This window comes from Perognathus longimembris, chromosome 13 (genome assembly GCF_023159225.1).
Source record: "Perognathus longimembris pacificus isolate PPM17 chromosome 13, ASM2315922v1, whole genome shotgun sequence".
Taxonomy (NCBI): Eukaryota; Metazoa; Chordata; class Mammalia; order Rodentia; family Heteromyidae; genus Perognathus; species Perognathus longimembris.
This window is the reverse complement of record NC_063173.1, coordinates 49,841,649-49,862,271: the sequence shown is the minus strand read 5'-3', so window position 1 is coordinate 49,862,271 and position 20,623 is coordinate 49,841,649. Positions and strand designations below refer to the sequence as shown.

At 39.6% G+C, this 20,623-nt stretch overlaps 2 pseudogenes; both read left to right on the top strand.

Moving 5' to 3' along the window:
- Positions 1–2,045: 2,045 nt before the first annotated feature.
- LOC125362494 lies at positions 2,046–3,183 on the top strand (annotated as a pseudogene).
- A 15,381-nt stretch (positions 3,184–18,564) lies between these two features.
- LOC125362158 lies at positions 18,565–19,477 on the top strand (annotated as a pseudogene).
- The last annotated feature ends 1,146 nt before the right edge of the window (positions 19,478–20,623 follow it).

Here is a 20,623-nt window from a genome sequence, read left to right as displayed (position 1 = left end):
CGAGGACAAATGGAATCGAAGTCCCAGAAATGAACCCAAAGACCTATAGCCACCTCCTATTTGATAAGGGAGCCAAAAACAAAGGTTGGAAGAAAACGGCCCCTTTAAAAAATGGTGCTGGCAGAATTGGTTCTACACATGCAGAAAGCAGAAGTTAAATTGTTATATATCACCCTGCATCTGAATCAATTCCAAATAGATCAAAGACCTCAATGTAAGACTAGATACCATGACAGTGTTACAGGAAAGGATAGGGGAAACACTAGAGCTCATTGGCACAGGTCAAAACTACCTAAATAAACTTCCAGAAACACACAAATCAAATCAAGGCTGGATAAACTGGGATTTCATCAACATGAAGAGCTTCTGCATGGCAAAGGACATCAATAGCAAGATAAATAGAAAGCCAATAGAATGGGAGAAATTCTTTACCAGCTATACATCAGACAAGGGCCTCATATCTAAAATATACCTAGAGCTCAAAAATTAACCGTCCCCACAAAAAAAAAAAAAAATCCTCAAAGAAACAACAACCGAATAATAGATGGGCTAAAGACTTAAAGAGAGATTTCTCAGAAAAAGAATGGACAATATACACATGAAGAGATGTTCAATACCTCTGGCCATAAAAAAGGAAAATCCTGAAAGTATTGAGATTCTACCTCACCCCAGTTAGAATGGCCATATGATATTTTTAGATCTTGTTTTGCCACAGGGGATGGAAATTCAGAAAGGGAAACCATGAATCAGGACGTACTAAACCAACCACTTTTTAAAGCTGAATACAACATCCCAGATTGTGTGGTTATATATATCTTAAGGTAACATCTATATTTTGAGCAAAAACTTGGTTAAACAATACAGTCTTCTGAGCTATAGACACACATGGCACTCATCTCTGTAAAACTTATTCATCTTTCATAACTGAAATTTCATTACTTATACCCATTTTTATTCACATATAATAAGGGTTTTTCATTACATATTCATGCTAGCATGCAGATTAGTCAATCTAGTGACTATTATCACTCCAGTATACTTTCTTAATTATTAATTAATAAATAATTTATTTGCTCTGAATTGCCCCATTTTTTTCCTGTTGATCATGGAGCTTGAACTCCACGCCTGGGTGATGTCTCTGAGCTTTTTCACTGAAGGCTAGCACTCTACTTATTTGAGTCAGAGCGCCACTATAGATTTTCTGGTGGTCAATTGAAGATAAGTGTCTCATGGACTTTCCTGCCTGAGCTGGCTTTGAACCCTGATCCTCAGATCTCAGCTTCTTGAGTAGCTATGTTTCCAAGCATGAGGCCCTGGCACCCAGTTGAATTGCCCATTTTCTTTCTCTTATGACACTTACTACTCTCCTCTTTCCTCTCAAAAGATAAATTGTTTAGATATCAAGGAGATAAAACAACTTCCACAGTTCTAGAAAGTACAATAGGAAACCTACAATAATACTCTTCTGAGGAGGAAAGACTTTTCCTCTTACCAGATGGATTCCCTGATCTGTTCTATCTGCAATTTTAATGAACAAATAAAACTACTTCTCCTCAAACTACTCCATAAACAAATGGAAAGAAATACATCTGATGAGAATGTGGAAAAAAATGAATCCTTTCACTTTATTAGTCAAAAAGTAAAATAATACAGCCACTATGAAAACAAGTGTGACAAACCTCAAAGAGACATATGACCCAGCCTTACTGCTTCTGGGTATATCCAAGAAGGAATCTGTTCCAGGCTACAATACAGATAGCTGCATGCTTATGTTGATTATAACATTATTCACACAGCAAAATTATGAAACCAGCCTAGGTGCTAATTAACTGATAAGCTATAAAGAACATGAGAAGTATGTCATAATTGATTATCACCCGGCAATTAAGAAGAATAAACTATGTCAAGTTCAGGAACAGGAATAAATCCAAGGTTAAATGTAAAGTGAAATAAGCCAGACACAGAAAAACAAATGTCAGATTTATTACTATCTTTAAGTAGTTATATAAAAGAGTTTGCCACCCTTTGCCCCATCTACTGTGAGAATGAAGACCATTCTCAGCATTCAGACTGAAGGGACACACGGTGATTTGAAGGGCCCCCACAGAAGCCTGCAGAGGGATTTCAACCACATCAAAGTAGAACTCCTTGAAAAGAAAAAGAAGAGGCTCAGGGTTGACAAATGGTGGGGAAACAGAAAGGAACTGGCCACCGTCTGCACTATCTGTAGTCATGTACAGAACATGATCAAGGGTTTTACTCTGGGTGTCCGTTCCAAGATGTGGTCTGTGTATGCTCACTTCCCCATCAACGTCCTTATTCAGGAGAACAGGTCTCTCCTTGAAATCTGAAACTTCTTGGGTGACAATACATCTGAAGAGTTCAGATGGGTACAGGTGTTTCTTATTCTGTATCACATGTCCAGAGAAATGAGTTATTCCTTGAAGGAAATGATATTGAACTTGTCTCAAATTCAGCTGCTTGGAGTCAGCAAGCAACAACAGTTAAAAACAAGGATATCGGGGCTGGGGATATAGCCTAGTGGCAAGAGTGCCTGCCTCGGATACACGAGGCCCTAGGTTCGATTCCCCAGCACCACATATACAGAAAACGGCCAGAAGGGGCGCTGTGGCTCAAGTGGCAGAGTGCTAGCCTTGAGCGGGAAGAAGCCAGGGACAGTGCTCAGGCCCTGAGTCCAAGGCCCAGGACTGGCCAAAAAAAAAAAAAAAAAAAAAAAAACAAGGATATCAGAATGAGGTGGATCACATAATTAGTGATTTATTTGTTGAGTTATTCAAATATATGATGTGAAATCATAGCTATTTAAAAATGTATTTTGGCATGAACAAATGCATCATTGGTACTCACTAAACTATACGTTGAAAATGAACTGTATGAGTTGTGGGTGGGGTGGGAGGGAGAAAGGTGAAGACAGCCAGTGAAGGGGTGACATCCAAAAAGAAATGTACTCATTACCTAAGTAATGTAATCACCGGTAATAACAAAAATAAAAAAGAAAATCCATTTGAAAATGTTATACTGTGAATCCAACACAAAAAAATTTGAAAATTAAGTGAAGAACCTAAATGTTTTTTAAAAAAAAGGATATCAGAAAATTTTGGGATGATATCTATGTTCCTGAAAGGAACAGTTCAGCAGGATGATGAATCAGATCTAAGTTAACCAACCTTCAGAAACGCCATGCAGGATCCTGATAGCCAGTTTGTGATACTTCAATGATGCGATAAAATAATTATATTGAAAAAAACAAGGAAGTTGCCATTTAACAAAACAGTGTATAAATATAATGCATCTTGATCAACATCATGCCTTTCAGCATTTTCACAATCCTTCCCAAAAACTCCCATTTCCTCACTCTTCATAAAAAGCTACTTTTTCTTCAGACATGCAAGTAGAGAGTGGACAATACAAGAATAGGAAGGAATTACAAATGAGAGAAACCATGCAGCCTGTGTTTCTTTGGGTTTGGCTTACTTCACTTAATATGAATTTTTCTAAGTCCATTTCTTTCCAAATGGGATCATGTCATTCTTTCTGATGAAAACATAGAATTCCATTGTGTATATAAAGCACATCTTCTTGATCCATTCATCTACTGAGGGACACCTGGGTTGGTTTCGATGCAAAAGTTTGCAGCAAAATTCTGGCCAATCAACTTCAAAAGGTCATGAAAAAAAATCATACACCACGAACAACTGGATGCATCCCAGGGCTTAAAAATTGGTTCAATATACGCAAATCAATTAATGTAACCCACCACATCAACCACAGCAAGGTAAAGAATCACATGGTTATATCCCTAGATGTGGAAAAGGCATTCAATAAAATCTAGCTCCCATTTATGATAAAAGCCCTGGAAAAAAATGGGATTCCAGGGAACACTCCTGAATGTAACAAAGGCAGTCTATGACAAACCAACAGGAAGCATAATTCTAAATGATAAAAAGATAAAGCCATTCCCTTTAAAATCAGGAACAAGAAAGGGATGTCTGCTCTCTCCCCTCCTCTTCAACATTGTTCTAGAATTCCTAGCCAGAGCCATTAGGCAAGAAGAAAACATAAAGGGGATCCAAATAGGAAAAGATGAAGTTAAACGTTCTCTCTTCGCAGATGACATGATCCTATACCTAAAGAACCCCATAGACTCTACTCCCAAGCTACTAGAGCTGATCCAAAGTTTTGGCAAAGTTGCAGGATATAAAATAAACCCTCAAAATTCAATGGCCTTTCTATATGCCAATGACCCGAAGATCGAGGCAGAAATCAGAAAAACAACAGCTTTTGCAAAAGCCTCAAAAAACATAAAATAGCTAGGAATAACCTTAACCAAAGAAGTGAAAGAACTCTATCATGAGAAATTCAAAAACAAGGAAAAGGAAATTAAGGCAGAACTCAAGAAATGGAAATAACTCCCATGCTCCTGGATTGGGAGGATTAACATAGTGAAAATGGCATTACCAAAAGCTATCTACAAATTCAATGCAATATCCATCATATCCCAACATCATTCTTCAATGAAATAGAGAAAGCAAATCAGGAACTCATATGGAACAATAAAAACCCCCGAGTAGAAAAAACAATCCTAGTAGAAAGAACAGTGCAGGAGGAATTACAATACACAACTGCAAGCTGTGTTATAAAGCTATATAATAAAAACAGCTTGGTATTGGCACTGGAACAGGCCTGAAGACCAATGGAACAGAATTGAAGACCCAGAAATTAACCCACAGACCTACAGCTACCTAATCTTTGACAAAGAAGGTAAAAATATAGGTTGGAATAAAGACAGACTCTTCAACAAATGGTGCTGGAAAACCTGGGTCAACACCTGTACAAACTAAAACTAGATCTCTATTTATCACCCTGCAGCAAAATTAACTCCAAATGGATGAAATACCTGGAAATAAAATCAGACACCTCTGCAAGAGGAATAGGAGAAACTCTAGGACTCTTTGGCACTGGTAGTAACTTTCTCAACAAAGGACCAGAAATACAACAAATCAAAGAAAGGCTGGACAAGTGGGACTGTATCAAACTGCAGAGCTTCTGCAGGTCAAAGGACATAGCTTCCAAGATAAATAGAAAGTCCACAGATTGGGAAAAGATCTTTACCAGCCATACAATGGACAAAGGCCTGATATCTAAAATATACACAGAACTCAAAAAGTTAAATTCCTCCAAAACAAGCAATCCAAACACCTACAGCCCCCTCAACAAATGGGCTGAAGACCTAAGAAGAGACTTCTCTGAAGAGGAAATGAGAATGGCCAACAGTCACATGAAAAAGTGCTCTACAACACTGGCCATAGAAGAAAGACAAATAAAAAAAAATTGAGATTCCAACATACTCCAGTAAGAATGTGTATTATCAGGAAATATAATAACAACAAATGTTGGCGAGAACATGGACAAAAGGAAATTCTAATACACTGCTGGTGAGAATGCAAACTTGTTCAACCTCTCTGGAAAGCAGTGTGGAGGTTCCTAAGAAGGCTAAACATAGAGCTCCCCTACAAGCCAGCAGCCCCACTCTTGGGCATCTACCCAAAAGATTACAACCAAGACCACACTGAAGCCACCAGCACAACTGTTCATCACAGCACAATTTGTCATTGCTAAAACATGGAACCAACCAAGATGCCATCAGCAGACAAGTGTATCAGGAAAAGTGGCACATATAAACAATGGAATTCTATGCCTCCATCAGAAGGAATGACACTGCCCCATTCATAAGGAAATGGAAGGACTTGGAAAAAAATCACACTAAGTAAAGTGACCCAGACCCAACGAAACATAAACCCTATGGTGTCCTCCATAGGGAATAGCTACTACATGAATAGGCTAGTCATGGTAGAAGATCAAAATACCCAAATAACTACACCCATATGACCACATAAGAAGATGCCAAGTGAAATGAACTCCACGTTACGGAAACAACAGCTATTGGAATTATTCTAAACATGTCATGTGAACTCATAGTGCTTTTTTTCCTCTTTTTCCCTGTCTGTTGGACTGATTGGTTTGTATAGTTTTGTTTCTCTTGTACTCCCTTCCTGTGGCTGTACCCTTGCTACCACTGTATCACATCAGAGTACCCTGAACACTGTTTATATGGGTATTAGAACTGGGGAAGGGAGAGGGAATATCAAAATTGAGAGACAAAGAACAAAAAGACAAACCATTCAAAAAGCAATGCGTACAAAACCATTTGGTGTAAACCAACTGCACAACTCTTGAGAGAGAGAGGGAAAGGGGGAGGGGGTAACAAGGGAGGAGGTAACAAGTAAAAGAAAAGATGTACTCACTGCCTTTCATATGTATCTGTAACCCCTCTGTACCAAACTTAGACAATAAAGGAAAAAATAAAATTTCCATATGAAAAAAGCATAGACATTTTGTAGTAATTTTCCCTATCCAAGCAGATAAAAAATGGAATATGTAGTAAAGAGTTATATACAGCCAGAAATAACAAAGGTAATTAAATAAATTTAATGCAGCTAACTTTAATAGCAATAGGATTAAACTATTTAAAAATAACAATGAGGGCTGGGGATATAGCCTAGTGGCAAGAGTGCCTGCCTCGGATACACGAGGCCCTAGGTTCGATTCCCCAGCACCACATATACAGAAAACGGCCAGAAGCAGCGCTGTGGCTCAAGTGGCAGAGTGCTAGCCTTGAGCGGGAAGAAGCCAGGGACAGTGCTCAGGCCCTGAGTCCAAGGCCCAGGACTGGCCAAAAAAAAAATAATAATAACAATGAAATAAATTGTACTCATTTAACTTTAAGAACAATAGGTCAAACTATTCAGAATAGAAGAAACCCCATCTACAGGCCTATTGCTTAGGGCCCTGTGCTTTCTTCTATTACTTTTTTAAAAGATGTACAGAGGGGTAACAGTTACACAAGTCAGGCAATGAGTATGTTTCTGTTTGAACAGTGTCGCTTCCTCTGTCATTTTCTCCCAGTGTTTCCCATACCAATCCCCTGTTTCTCGACTTGTACAGATGATTTCCAACATAGTATCTACTCAGTATTACAGCTGAATTAGTTCACCCTTTGTCCCACTCTTTCTATGCTTCCCCTTTCCCTTAGAGAGGGACCTGTGTTTACAGATAACAGGAAGAATAAGTCATAGAGCTCAGCTCTATAGATTTAGTAAGACTTCACTCTTGGCATCAGGAAAAAAAACTGACTTGAATAAAAAATTGTGTTTCATATAATTATAATTAGACATGCAGAATAGATGACTACCATACCAAAAAAATAATATTAAGGATATTTTTTGCCAGTCCACAATAAGGAAATTATGTCATTTTGTAGTGTTGATTTAGAGTAAGCAGGTACATTTGGAAGTGAGCCACAGACAACATTTCAAACAGAGCCATGGACTGGTGGCTAAAGCCTGTAATCAGATCTAATAAGGAGGTTATGATCTGAGGATCTTTCATCCAGGTCAATCTGAATGGGAAAGTCTGTGAGCATCTGAAATCATTTAATAACCAGAAAACTGGAAGTGGTGCGGTAAAAAAAAAAAAAGCAAACAACTACAAAAGCAATACTTGCAAAACTGTTTGGTGTAAATGAACTGAACAACTGAACAACTCATGGGGAGGGAAGGAAAAGGGGTAGGGGGAGGGGGAAATGAGGGACGAGGAAACAAACAGTATAAGAAATGTATCCAATGCCTAACTTTGAAACTGCAACCTCTCTGTACATCAGTTTGATAATAAAAATTTGAAGAAAAAAAACTCAATCGAGAGGTTTACAAAATTACGTTATTGATGTTGTATGCCAAACTATAGCAAGGACATAAGCTTTATCTTTCTTCTAACTACATTTCTAAAACTGTTCACTAATAATTTTTGTTCATAGCATCCATGATTATTGCTACCTTGTTCATAATAGCCAAAAAATGGAAACAACCCTGATGTCATACAACAGATGAGTGGATCAAAACAACATGGTACGCATACACAGTGGAATGGCACACAGCCTTCATAAAGAAAAGATTATGTCACTTTCTGGGAAATGGATGGACCTAGAACAAATTCTGTTGATATAAGCCAGGACCAGAGACACAAATGACTCATATTTTCTCTCCTATGAAGAAGTTAGGTCTAAAATACACTAGGACTTGATAAATTATACAGAACTCTAAGCATTCACACACAGTGAGACCAAAGGAAGATATTCTTAGGGGAACAACACAAAACAATAATGACTGTGTGCTTCTGATCATTCAAAGTACTATTGATTGAAAAACAAAAAGGCAGAAAATGAAGATAGAGAATTTTTCTTTATGTTTGTTTTCATTTCTTTCCATCTTCTTTGTTCATTTATCTGATTTGTGGAATGCATGAGGGGCCGATAAAGGCAGGGACAAAGGGTAAACAAATGCAGCAGTGGCACTCACTAGACTATATGTTGAAAATTGTCCACAAAGAAATGTAGCCATAACTTCACTTATGTAACTGGAACTCCTCTGTTATATCACCTTTATAATAGCAATTAAAAAAAAAAAACAAAAATAAATGGAAAGAAAATGGTCACTAATGGTGTTTGCTCATACCACCTGGGAATAAAATAAATAACACTGACTTTTATCTCACAAAGATTCTAGCAAAAGCTAATTACTAATCCTCTGGATAATTCAGCAGTCAAAGCATCACAAAATCTGAATTCTGTGAGTGTATTTAACTATTGCTGTAGCCTGAGACAGAGAGAACTTCATCTGCCTGAGCGCTCATAGAAGTTAGGTAAGTCCTGCAAAATATTCCAAATATATATGATTGGACTCAAACTTGAGCAGCTTTCCTGAAACAATTTAGACTTGATGAGCAACCAGCTGAGCTGAACTAGAGATCAGTTGTCTCCAAACACCCACAATTGCTGATCTCCTTGACCTAGCCCAGTGGATTTATGGAAAATGTAAGCTCCAGGCTAATGGTCACTCACCCTGGTTGGGGATTCAAATCTGTCCTGGTGGATGGAAATAGAGCGCTCGGTCAGGAGAAGTTACCTCGGTGGTGTTAGCATTTCCCTAGCCTCAGGTCCTTTCCCCCTGCTAGCAGCCTGCACCTAGGAGAGCTGTAAGTCTGCCAGGACTCCCTTTAAAGGAGTTTGTTGTTCTGGATGAAGCTGTGACAACAGAGCTATGACTGATTTTAACATAGTCTCAACATAGGTCAATCTATCTTTAATAGGTTTATTGAATAATTTCTCCTCAGAGTCTGAGCCATCTGAGTCTTCCTTAATGTCTAGCTCAGTGGGTTCAGGTCTTGTTAATTTTCTCAGCTCTTCCCAGGCAGCAGCATACGCTCCCAGAGCTGGGCAACACTCATCAGGTCCCTGTTCAGTTTCTTCAATCGACTGGTCGAATTTAATCTGTTCATGTCTAAGATCTAAGCAATCTCGGACCAGATACCAAAGAATAATAGCATCCACTGAGGTTTTCTCAGGGCCAGTTGCATCATAATGTTCCCTTTTTTTTTTTAATTTATTTATTTATTTATTTTTTTTTCAATTTTCTAGCAAGTTTCTAAGTTATTGGTTCCTTCCTCCAGGAACTGGGGGCATGCTTTCTCAATAAAATAAAAGAAACGTTCTAAGTTACATTGGCCAACTTTCACTGCCCGGGCATTAAGCATGCCTTTGGGGGCCTGCATGTATAGCATGCGGCTATTGTCCCATAATTTATTACTCCCGACAATACACTCTCCTCCCGCTCTCCCTCCCAAGCATTCGGACGTCCTTACCTGAGCGGGGGTCACCTGCCGTCGATCCCAGGTCTTCAAGTCCCTGTTCCAGGCGCCAAACCTGCCGGGCCAGCCGGCAGGGGAACAGAAATCCTGACTGAGGGGCGGCAGGGATACGGAAAAGGAAAAATAAAGCAAGAGAAAAAAGACAAGAGACAAAGATGGGGTACGGGAGGTCTACAGCCGTAAGGTTGAACCTCAAGACTGCAGCAACAGTTTATTTCAACTCCCAGCTTATATGCAGTTTTGGAACCAGGGAATAGCATAGGATTGTTAAAATTCCAGAACATAAAGAGGCTTTGAAGTTTGCAACATTTGATTACAGTAAACACAAGGTAACAAAGCAATTCCGGACAGTGGCTGTGGACTTTGCCTTTAGCATATCCTGGCGGTAACAGCACAGCCAGAGGTGAAAATGAACCTAGGTGCAAGTTTGGCTCGCGACATCTTGGCTACATCAGCACAGCCAGAGGTCAGGATGAGCTTAGCTGCTAGCTCGGCTCCCGACAGTTCCCCCGTCTTTTTATTAAAAGAAGCGAACCCGCCTGTCTTAGGTGGGGTGAGTACCTCAGCCTGCCTTACCCGTCTTAGGGAACAACTTCAGAGCAGTGCTGAAGGCCCTGTCTTAGGTCGGTCTAAGCTGGCACTGCCTCATACCCGTCTCTGGCTGCAGTTCCTCTCGGGGGAAATTCGTTTACTTGGAGCTTGACCTTATGCAGCTGGCTGGCTAAACTCATGAAAGAGTTTTGCAATATGCGTACAATGCAAGGAAGACATAGGCAAGCCATCAGCAAAAGTATCCCTGGGCCGAGCAATGTCATTAGCAGCCCCTTAACATTAGATAAGGAAGGGACATACTGTTGAAGTTGTTCAAACAGTTCTTTTGCTGTTTCTGCCACTTAAAGTCCAAAGGTGGAGCTTGTTCTAGTCCGGCTATTTGTCTATGGAGTTGAAAGAGATCTAAGGACAAGTTATTATGGTGCCAAATACCATTTAGATGTGCTACAACTTGTTCCCAAGGATAGCTCGACCCATTATACTTATGGAGGGTCACACAAATAAAGTCAAACCCAGCATGACAGTGTACCCATTGCAAAGTTTGTAAGGCACGAATTTGTTCTCCCAGTGACAACACAGATTCATATAATGCTTCTAACTTTTGTTCTACCTTATCATCAATCCTGCCTTGAAAGTGCAGGGCTTGCATGGTATTATGAGCAAGCTGATTAACATGGTGAGCTGTCTGCACATTTTGTGTTAAAGCCACAGTAGCCGCTGCAGCAGACGCAGCTAAGGAAATAAAGGCTAAAATTCCTGCTATTAGTGGCTACTAAGTTCTTTTAAATGTTTTAACACTTGAATACCTGTTTCTTCATACCAAGCTTCAGATAAGTTTACAGGAAGCATAACAAATGGTGGTTGCTTAATAATAATTACAGAATCAGTAAGACCACTATACAAGCAATTTGTAAAAGAACAGTTAGTGCAGGTAACATTGAAATACATGGCTCCTATAGAAATATTAAAAGGTCCATACATAATAGCATAAGGGGGTGTTACACAATTCATAATATTTTTTAAAGAAGTAGAAGTGGGCCAGGAGATATTATTCAGAGCAGCCACTAACATCCAGACATGGTGTTGAGGGCGTCCATTCATCCACCACAGACCTGGGTTGAATTTATTGGTGAGATTAGCTCCAGATCAGTCCATCAGCTGAGAATTAGTTCCTGAAATATTGGTTATAAAAGGGTGATCATGTCTACACTTTACAGGGTGCAGTTCTCCCGTGGATTCTACAATTTGAGAGGAGTTGATGCAGCGAGGTATCATGAAGGATGAGGTAGAATTGGCACTTATAGGGAACCCAGTAGGCAATGAAGTCATTTGTATATTATATACTTGACTATTATCAGGAATCCAAATTCTATATTTTATGGATTGCATCACAGTACAGCCTGGAATATAACTGTTGGAGTCAGTTGTAAAACATAAAGGGGTTCCAATGCCAGAAGCTGCAAAATCTCCCATCTTAACGTGCTGGACAAAAGGGTCTGGAGCTGTACCGTACGCTGATCTGTTGACATGGACAAACACCTCAGCTCCCTCCCAGGTCGCAGGGTGCACAATCGGTGGATCTGGCACATAAGCCCAGTGGGTCAGCGCTTGTGCCGTTCTGATGAGTTTCCACGATGCGAACACAACTCTCAGGTAGCCAGCGGGCATCATTTTCATCCTGTGAAAAAACACAGACATGTCCTCGACCCCATGTCAATACCGGATCGGGCCCGTGCCAAGCACTTGTTAAAGGATCTTTCCACTTAACTTGAGCAAAAGCTCTTTGCTCTCTCTTTTCCCAGAACCGCTGTGCTGCGGAGTGGCCATTGCAATTCAAATTTAAAAAATTTTTGTATGAATAAAGTATGAGAAAGTATATTAACAGGAGAGAAGGGGTATAGTTTCCCCCCTTTTAATTTAGAAATTTGGTGTTTTAACAAACCGTTGGCCCGTTCGACAATTCCTTGACCATGAGGATTATAGGGGATTCCTTCTTTTCAATTGATAGGGGCCACTGATCCACCCACACCGGAGTGTCTGATAACCATGTGATAGGATCGGCATGAGGGACAGGACGAGCAGCAACCCCCGTTAAAAATATCCCAGCCCTTGTCTAGGAGGTCGGGGCTGAGGTTGAATGGGTTCTCTAATTCCTTGCTGATGGCTTCCCAATCCTCCTGAAGGCAGTAGCCCTTGAGTTAGGAGTTGACGAATGACTGCGTCACTAGGGCTAAACAAATAAACTCCCATCTTTTTCATAATATCTCTGCCCCACAAATTTATGGGCAAATGATCTAATACAAAAGGCTTGAAAGTCCCAGAATGCCCCTCACCATTTTTCCAGTTAAGGATGGCACTGCTTTGTTGGGTGTCTGCGGCATGGCCAATCCCCTACAAGGATGTAAGAGACGCAGTAAGAGGCCAGTTGGAAGGCCAATGTCTCTTGGCTATCACAGACACATCTGCTCCTGTATCTAACAGACCTCGGAAGGGCCTTTTTTGTATATAAATTGTAAGCTCGGGCCTTTCCCAGTTTATGTTTTGAACCCAAAATATGTCTGAGGACCCAAAACTCCTTTCTCACCTTTTAATAGATCAAATAAGGGTTTTAATTCAGCTGTGGACAATTTAAGATAAGGGTAAAGCCAATTAATATCTCCCAGAAATTTTTTGAAAATCATGTAAAGTATGCAAATGAGATGTCTTTACCTGTAATTTCTGACTAGCAAAATAATAAGGACCCAAAATATGACCAAGAGGGATTTTTATTTTTCTCTGCCTGGGCTGGCTTTGAACTATCCAAAGAGTCTTAGCCATAAAAGCCCTTTTTATTTCCAATTAAACCAATAGGAGAACAAAAGGAGTAGAGTTTACCTGTAAGTTGCTAAGAATTGACCACCAAGTAGTTGCCAGAGATTTGCTGTAACAGTTAAAGAACGGCAGACTGAATGGGGTCCAAGTGTCATTAAATCTAGTCATATTATTTAACCTTACCTTACTGACACGTGAAAGAGAAAACAAATGAATAACAATAAGTCTCAGCTTCAGTGGATCTGAAGTGGCTGTGTCTTCCATCCCAAATTAGCAGGCCAGCAGGAGAGATGGTTTGCATCTGGATAATTCTTTAGTAGAGTTCCCTGGATAAGCTGTCACATTTCCTGCTTGTTGCCTGTAAATTTCTACACAGACTGGTTAAGGGCATTTTTAAACAGATTTTAGAAGGCTTGGGCCTTTTAACCATCTTTCTAGTCATAAAATCCACACAGATTGAAGGCCAAGCAAGTCTGCTCTCTGTAGCAGTTTCTGAATCACAAACAACTCCCAGTTTGGGAGCCGACTGTGGAGGCAGCTTTCTGTAGCCATAGACTGCCACGGTCCACTCAGCTAGCACACATGTTAACCTGTATCCTATAAGGCAAAATGTTAATTTTGGGGTCCGGAAAATTTAGGTTAATAGTCACACCTGTGCAGTTATTTCGAAATGACTCTGGTCCCTTGATCTTAAAGAGTCTATGAGAGCACAGCGAAAAAAGAGAAAAAAAAAAATGGAGAAGCAAAATCTTAATCTATACCAAATAATTGTCAGGATTAGATGTACACTTGACTCTTAGCATAGATAGACATAAAGAATAACACACTGGTTGTACATCATTGCACTTATATCACGTGCTGTATATTAAAACCTTTTGGAGTTTTTCTTAGACACATTTGTTTGCTCCCAAACATATCAGTTTAGGCTTAAAACCTGTTTTTTGTTTTGTTTTTAAGTTTTACCAACACATAGACATAGACATACATACACATACAGACAATGTGCACACGTTTTGGGGCGCGCTTAGAATTGTTCTTTAATTGGCCATGTAAGTTCTTCTGGAATTCCAGTGGCAAATGATATTATTTTGCCTATATTCTAGAACCACGTGGTTAGATAATAAACAAACAAACAAAAAAAACCTTTTCAGCAAACCAAAAATTTCAGATCATCCGAGAAGCCACATTTTGAGAAACCAGTTTAGCTCACAAAGGGAGTATATGGGAGACAGGATATGAACAGAGACAGTGAGCTCACAGTAAGACACCTTCATCTTCTAGCATTTGAATTGTAAGGCACCTTTGAAATGCAAGGTTACAGGACTCTGCCCAGCCTCCAGGAATTTGGCATGCTTGTTACCTGGGGGATGGGCAGGCTTTCACTCCAACCAATCCTATTGTCTACCATGTGCTCAATGCTAGAGAAAGCTTATGATTTAGCCAAACAAGCAGAATTTAACTGAATCTCAAAAACTTAAACATCAAGAACAAGAATAGAAAACCTTTCTTTGAGTCTTTTAAAGCAGATGTTAAACAAATATCCATACCCATCCTATGTCACAGGCAGGCAGGCAGAGTTTAGAGGGAGGCAGAAAAAGAGACAGAGAGAACTTCATCTGCCTGAGCGCTCATAGAAGTTAGGTAAGTCCTGCAAAATATTCCAAATATATATGATTGGACTCAAACTTGAGCAGCTTTCCTGAAACAATTTAGACTTGATGAGCAACCAGCTGAGCTGAACTAGAGATCAGTTGTCTCCAAACACCCACAATTGCTGATCTCCTTGACCTAGCCCAGTGGATTTATGGAAAATGTAAGCTCCAGGCTAATGGTCACTCACCCTGGTTGGGGATTCAAATCTGTCCTGGTGGATGGAAATAGAGCGCTCGGTCAGGAGAAGTTACCTCGGTGGTGTTAGCATTTCCCTAGCCTCAGGTCCTTTCCCCCTGCTAGCAGCCTGCACCTAGGAGAGCTGTAAGTCTGCCAGGACTCCCTTTAAAGGAGTTTGTTGTTCTGGATGAAGCTGTGACAACAGAGCTATGACTGATTTTAACATAGTCTCAACATAGGTCAATCTATCTTTAATAGGTTTATTGAATAATTTCTCCTCAGAGTCTGAGCCATCTGAGTCTTCCTTAATGTCTAGCTCAGTGGGTTCAGGTCTTGTTAATTTTCTCAGCTCTTCCCAGGCAGCAGCATACGCTCCCAGAGCTGGGCAACACTCATCAGGTCCCTGTTCAGTTTCTTCAATCGACTGGTCGAATTTAATCTGTTCATGTCTAAGATCTAAGCAATCTCGGACCAGATACCAAAGAATAATAGCATCCACTGAGGTTTTCTCAGGGCCAGTTGCATCATAATGTTCCCTTTTTTTTTTTAATTTATTTATTTATTTATTTTTTTTTCAATTTTCTAGCAAGTTTCTAAGTTATTGGTTCCTTCCTCCAGGAACTGGGGGCATGCTTTCTCAATAAAATAAAAGAAACGTTCTAAGTTACATTGGCCAACTTTCACTGCCCGGGCATTAAGCATGCCTTTGGGGGCCTGCATGTATAGCATGCGGCTATTGTCCCATAATTTATTACTCCCGACAATACACTCTCCTCCCGCTCTCCTTCCCAAGCATTCGGACGTCCTTACCTGAGCGGGGGTCACCTGCCGTCGATCCCAGGTCTTCAAGTCCCTGTTCCAGGCGCCAAACCTGCCGGGCCAGCCGGCAGGGGAACAGAAATCCTGACTGAGGGGCGGCAGGGATACGGAAAAGGAAAAATAAAGCAAGAGAAAAAAGACAAGAGACAAAGATGGGGTACGGGAGGTCTACAGCCGTAAGGTTGAACCTCAAGACTGCAGCAACAGTTTATTTCAACTCCCAGCTTATATGCAGTTTTGGAACCAGGGAATAGCATAGGATTGTTAAAATTCCAGAACATAAAGAGGCTTTGAAGTTTGCAACATTTGATTACAGTAAACACAAGGTAACAAAGCAATTCCGGACAGTGGCTGTGGACTTTGCCTTTAGCATATCCTGGCGGTAACAGCACAGCCAGAGGTGAAAATGAACCTAGGTGCAAGTTTGGCTCGCGACATCTTGGCTACATCAGCACAGCCAGAGGTCAGGATGAGCTTAGCTGCTAGCTCGGCTCCCGACACTGTAGTGTCAATACAGAAAGAATAACAAAGAAGGACAGTGGGTAAATTGCAGTGTAGAGCCAAGGACCAGCAAAGGAAAAATTTGTATGGGAGACTGCACTTGAGCTTGGCTGGTCTTAGAAACAAGAATTTAGGTGATAAGTGAAACACATTATATCTCCACATAGTTCATGTGCTTTACAAGGCAAATACATTTTAGCCAAATTGACTGTAAAACCAACCTGACCATGTTGATTTCTTTCATTTCTATATTTGAAAATTGAATATATTCATTGTTCATTTGGACGATTGGGCCTTGGTCCACTATTTTTTGCTTGAAATTGAGCATAATTAAATGATGTCAGGATAATATTAATTTTTGAAAAGTTCCTTACACTTCCATTGGAAACCAGGAAAGTAAGTAGATACTGAGTTGTAGAAAAATCAAAGTTTCCTAATGGTTATAGCATACTTTTTTCTCGAAAAAGAAACTCACAAACAGATATACTAAAAATGGTAACCACACAAGCAAAAGTGTCCATATTGGAAGGATGTGTAGACAGATAATCATTCTGGTGCTCACACCTTTCAACTCATGGAGTCCATCTAGTACAGATTGTTCACAGGAGAAGAAATAAATGGCAGCATTCATTCTGAAAACAGAGGGATCCATAATCAACTATACCCAGATCAGTAAATACTACATTTATGCCCCAAATTTTAAGACTATTTAGGAAATTTTGTAGGTACATATATGACTTAAATATTTTATTGTGGTAAGAAAACAAATTTGAGTATGATAACATGAAAATATGCATAGAAGATACTTCATCTAATTCAATTCAAACGCTATTGGAAAAATCTGATACATATTAACATGGAGGGTAATATTTATGTACATTAAGCATACTGATTGTATACATTTTTATTAATTCCATGAACACATTTTTTTCTTTTTCTGATTTCAAAGCTGTCATTCTGTACTTAGCTTTTGTAAATTAAGTTCACAAAGAACGATGAGCTATAAATCCCATCCACTGGAGCCAAAAAAGAAAATAAACAACTCAGAGAATTATTTCCCCAAACTCCCATATATGCTCCTGACTTGTTTTAATGTTATGAATTAGGAATCCTAACTTCTGTACCCAGAAATTATCTTTGGACAATTATGAGCTTTGTTTTTCGACAGAGATTGGAAAAAGAAGAAGAAGGGCAGTGAATGAATATTGCAGCTGATGCTCTTTGTATAAAGAACATGCCTCGCTATTGAAAACCGACATAAATATCAGTCAAAAATATGTGTTTAACTTATTCTAGAGATCTAACTTTATCAAGAAAAAACTAAAAATTCATTTTACTCAAATGAATTAATGCTACAGGGGAAAATTGTGTTATCTTAGCTCTCCCAAACATAGTTTTTTCATATCCACAAGAATGTCAAACTACCTAATGTTTCCTTTGATTCCTTTTGTAAAATGTGAGTAGAGATATTTATTAAAAGAATCTAGAGAATAATCCTATAACAGATCAGAGTTTAACAACAAGGAATATTTAGTGATAAAATACCATGAACATATACTGGGAATCTGTATCATTTATGTATCAACCTCTGAAAGTATGAAAGTAAAGAGCGTGAAATGCAGAGCCATGTAGAGTCAGACATAACACAAAGGGCTATTAAACAGTTGTAACTGGTAGCTTTTAATAACAAGAGTTGCTTCGCTTCTGAAGGGATGAAACTCCAACTGTAGCTTCATTTGCACAAGTGTGCACATTCACTTAAGGAAAAGGAATCATAAATCATAGAAGGAAGCCACTGAAAATTTAACAAAACTGAATGCTCAATTTTACACACGGAATGGACTACAAGAGAAAATTCTGTCCAAAGACCTGTAATTGGCCATAAAGGTTGGTATAACTTCAAAGTATATGATATTAATGATGCTGGCTGCCACTCCATAAGCTACATTTTGAGATTTTTAAAAGAAAGCAAGTTAGGAGTAGAGCCCAATTCTATAAGCCAAATGCCAAATTGATTTACTGTGTTACCTGTAAGATATTTTCAGTGTTTAATTGAAATGAATCAGAACAGATTATCCTCCTTCTGTTCTTCACAAAGATCTATCAAAATGGCACAGGTGAGAAAAAAAAAAAACAAAGCTCAACCAATTTCAGAGGGAAAATGAAAAAAGATGACTAATTATTTTGTACTGACTGCAACGCACATCACGTAGAAGCACTATTGATTTCCAGGTGGACCACAGGCAAACAACCCTCTATACATTAATACAAACAATGAACAATGTGACAGAATTCATCCTGCTGGGCCTCACCCAAGATCCAGAACTCCAGAAGCTCTTGTTTCCTGTGTGTTTAATCACCTATTTGGTCACAATGGCAGGGAACACATTCATCTCAGTCACCATCTTCATCAGCCCAGCCCTGGGGTGCCCTATGTACTTTTTCCTGTCCTACTTATCCCTTATTGATGCTCTGTACTCTGCTTCCATTACTCCCAAAATAATCGTGGACTTGGTCTCTGAGAACAGTACCATATCCCTCAATGGATGCATGACACAGCTTTTTGCTGCAGCACAGATCATCTTGCTCATTGCCATGGCCTTTGACCGCTATGTGGCCATCTGCAAGCCCTTGTACTACACCACCATCATGAGCCACTCTGTGTGCTGTTTCCTGGTGGGGGCAGCTGGAGTATTGGGGGTCATTCATGGATTGATACAGGTTATGTTCATTGCCAAGTTGCCCTTCTGTGGGGCCAATGTCATTGACCACTTTGTGTGTGACTGAATACCACTGCTGTAGTTGGCCTGCACAGACACTCACACTTTGGGGCCTCTGATCACTGCCCATAGTGGGTCACAGTGTTCCATCACATTTTTTTATGCTGCTTTCTTCCTATGCAAACATCCTGTACTCCCTGAGGAATCACAGTTCTGAGGGACGTCGCAAAGCCCTGTCCACCTGTGCCTCTCACATCACTGTGGTGATCTTGTTCTTTGTACCTTGTTCATATCTGTACCTAAGGCCCGTGGTCTCCTTCCCCACTCACAAAGCTGTGGCTGTGTTTTATACCCTAGTAACACCTATGTTGGACCCTTTAATCTACACCCTCAGGAATGAGGAAATGAAAAGGGCTATGAAGAAGCTCTGGGGTCAAATAATGAAAGTTGTTGATATGTAAATCTCATCGTTTTTGTACTTTGAATTGTAGGGATAATTCCTAGAAACTCATTCTTCCTCATTATTGACTAAAATTAAAATGGTTATCCTTTCTGCTTCAAACTTTTGGCATAACAATATTTATAGACTGTAGACTGGATCTAATCACATGAAGGTGTACGGGACTCTGTAGCTGAGCTGTGAGACCTGGAAAGGGTGAGGAGATTGGAACGCCATCTCAACAGCACTGAGCATCCTGAGAGCTGAGCTCTAAAAAGACCATACAGTAAAGACAAAAGAGAGGCTCCAATTTCTGCCCTACGTGTGAGTTTCTTGGGCAGCACCAGTTTAAGATATTGGAGATTAGAGGAAAGCCTATGTTTTTTAATGTCCTTTTTTAGTATCTTTATTGTAATTGTGATAAACAGTGGGGTTACAGTTACATAAGTACGGTAATGAGGACAGATCTTTTTAAACACTTACCCCCTCCCTCATTTTGTCCTGCTTACCCTATCTATTCACCCTCCTCCCCCAGTTGTATATTTCATCTCCAACATGGTGTCATGTGAGTATCATTGTTGCATTACTTCATCATTTTCCTGCTGTTTCTGTAATTCTCTTTCCTTACCTTTCCACAGACCAGACAAACTTATATACATGACAGAGGGTACAGAATACCAAAAACTGAAAGAAAGGTATAACTGCATAGAAGAAATAATGAGAACCTCTTGTTTCCAATTATTGAAGTTCATGTTGATATGCTTCATTATATATGTTCTTATGCAGTTAGCAATTGGGCTACTGAGATCCCAGTTAAGGATATTCTACTTATATACTAATTTTTACCAAGTAGGGAAACCATGGAAGCTATGTTTATTTGGGTTTGGCTTACTTCATTTAGCAAAAGTTTTTCCAGGTCTTTCCATTTCCTTATGAATGAGATAATGTTATTATTTCTGATGGAGGCACAGAACTCCATTGTGTACGTGTACCACAAATTCTTTATCCATTCATCTACTGAAGGGCATCTGTGTTGCATCCATATTTTAGGTATGGTAAATAATGCTGCAATGAACATGAGTTTGCTGGTAGCTTTATTATGGCCTTGATTGTGGTCATTCGGGTAAATGACAGATCCCGAGGAATGGAGGGGATCCATGGCAGCCCT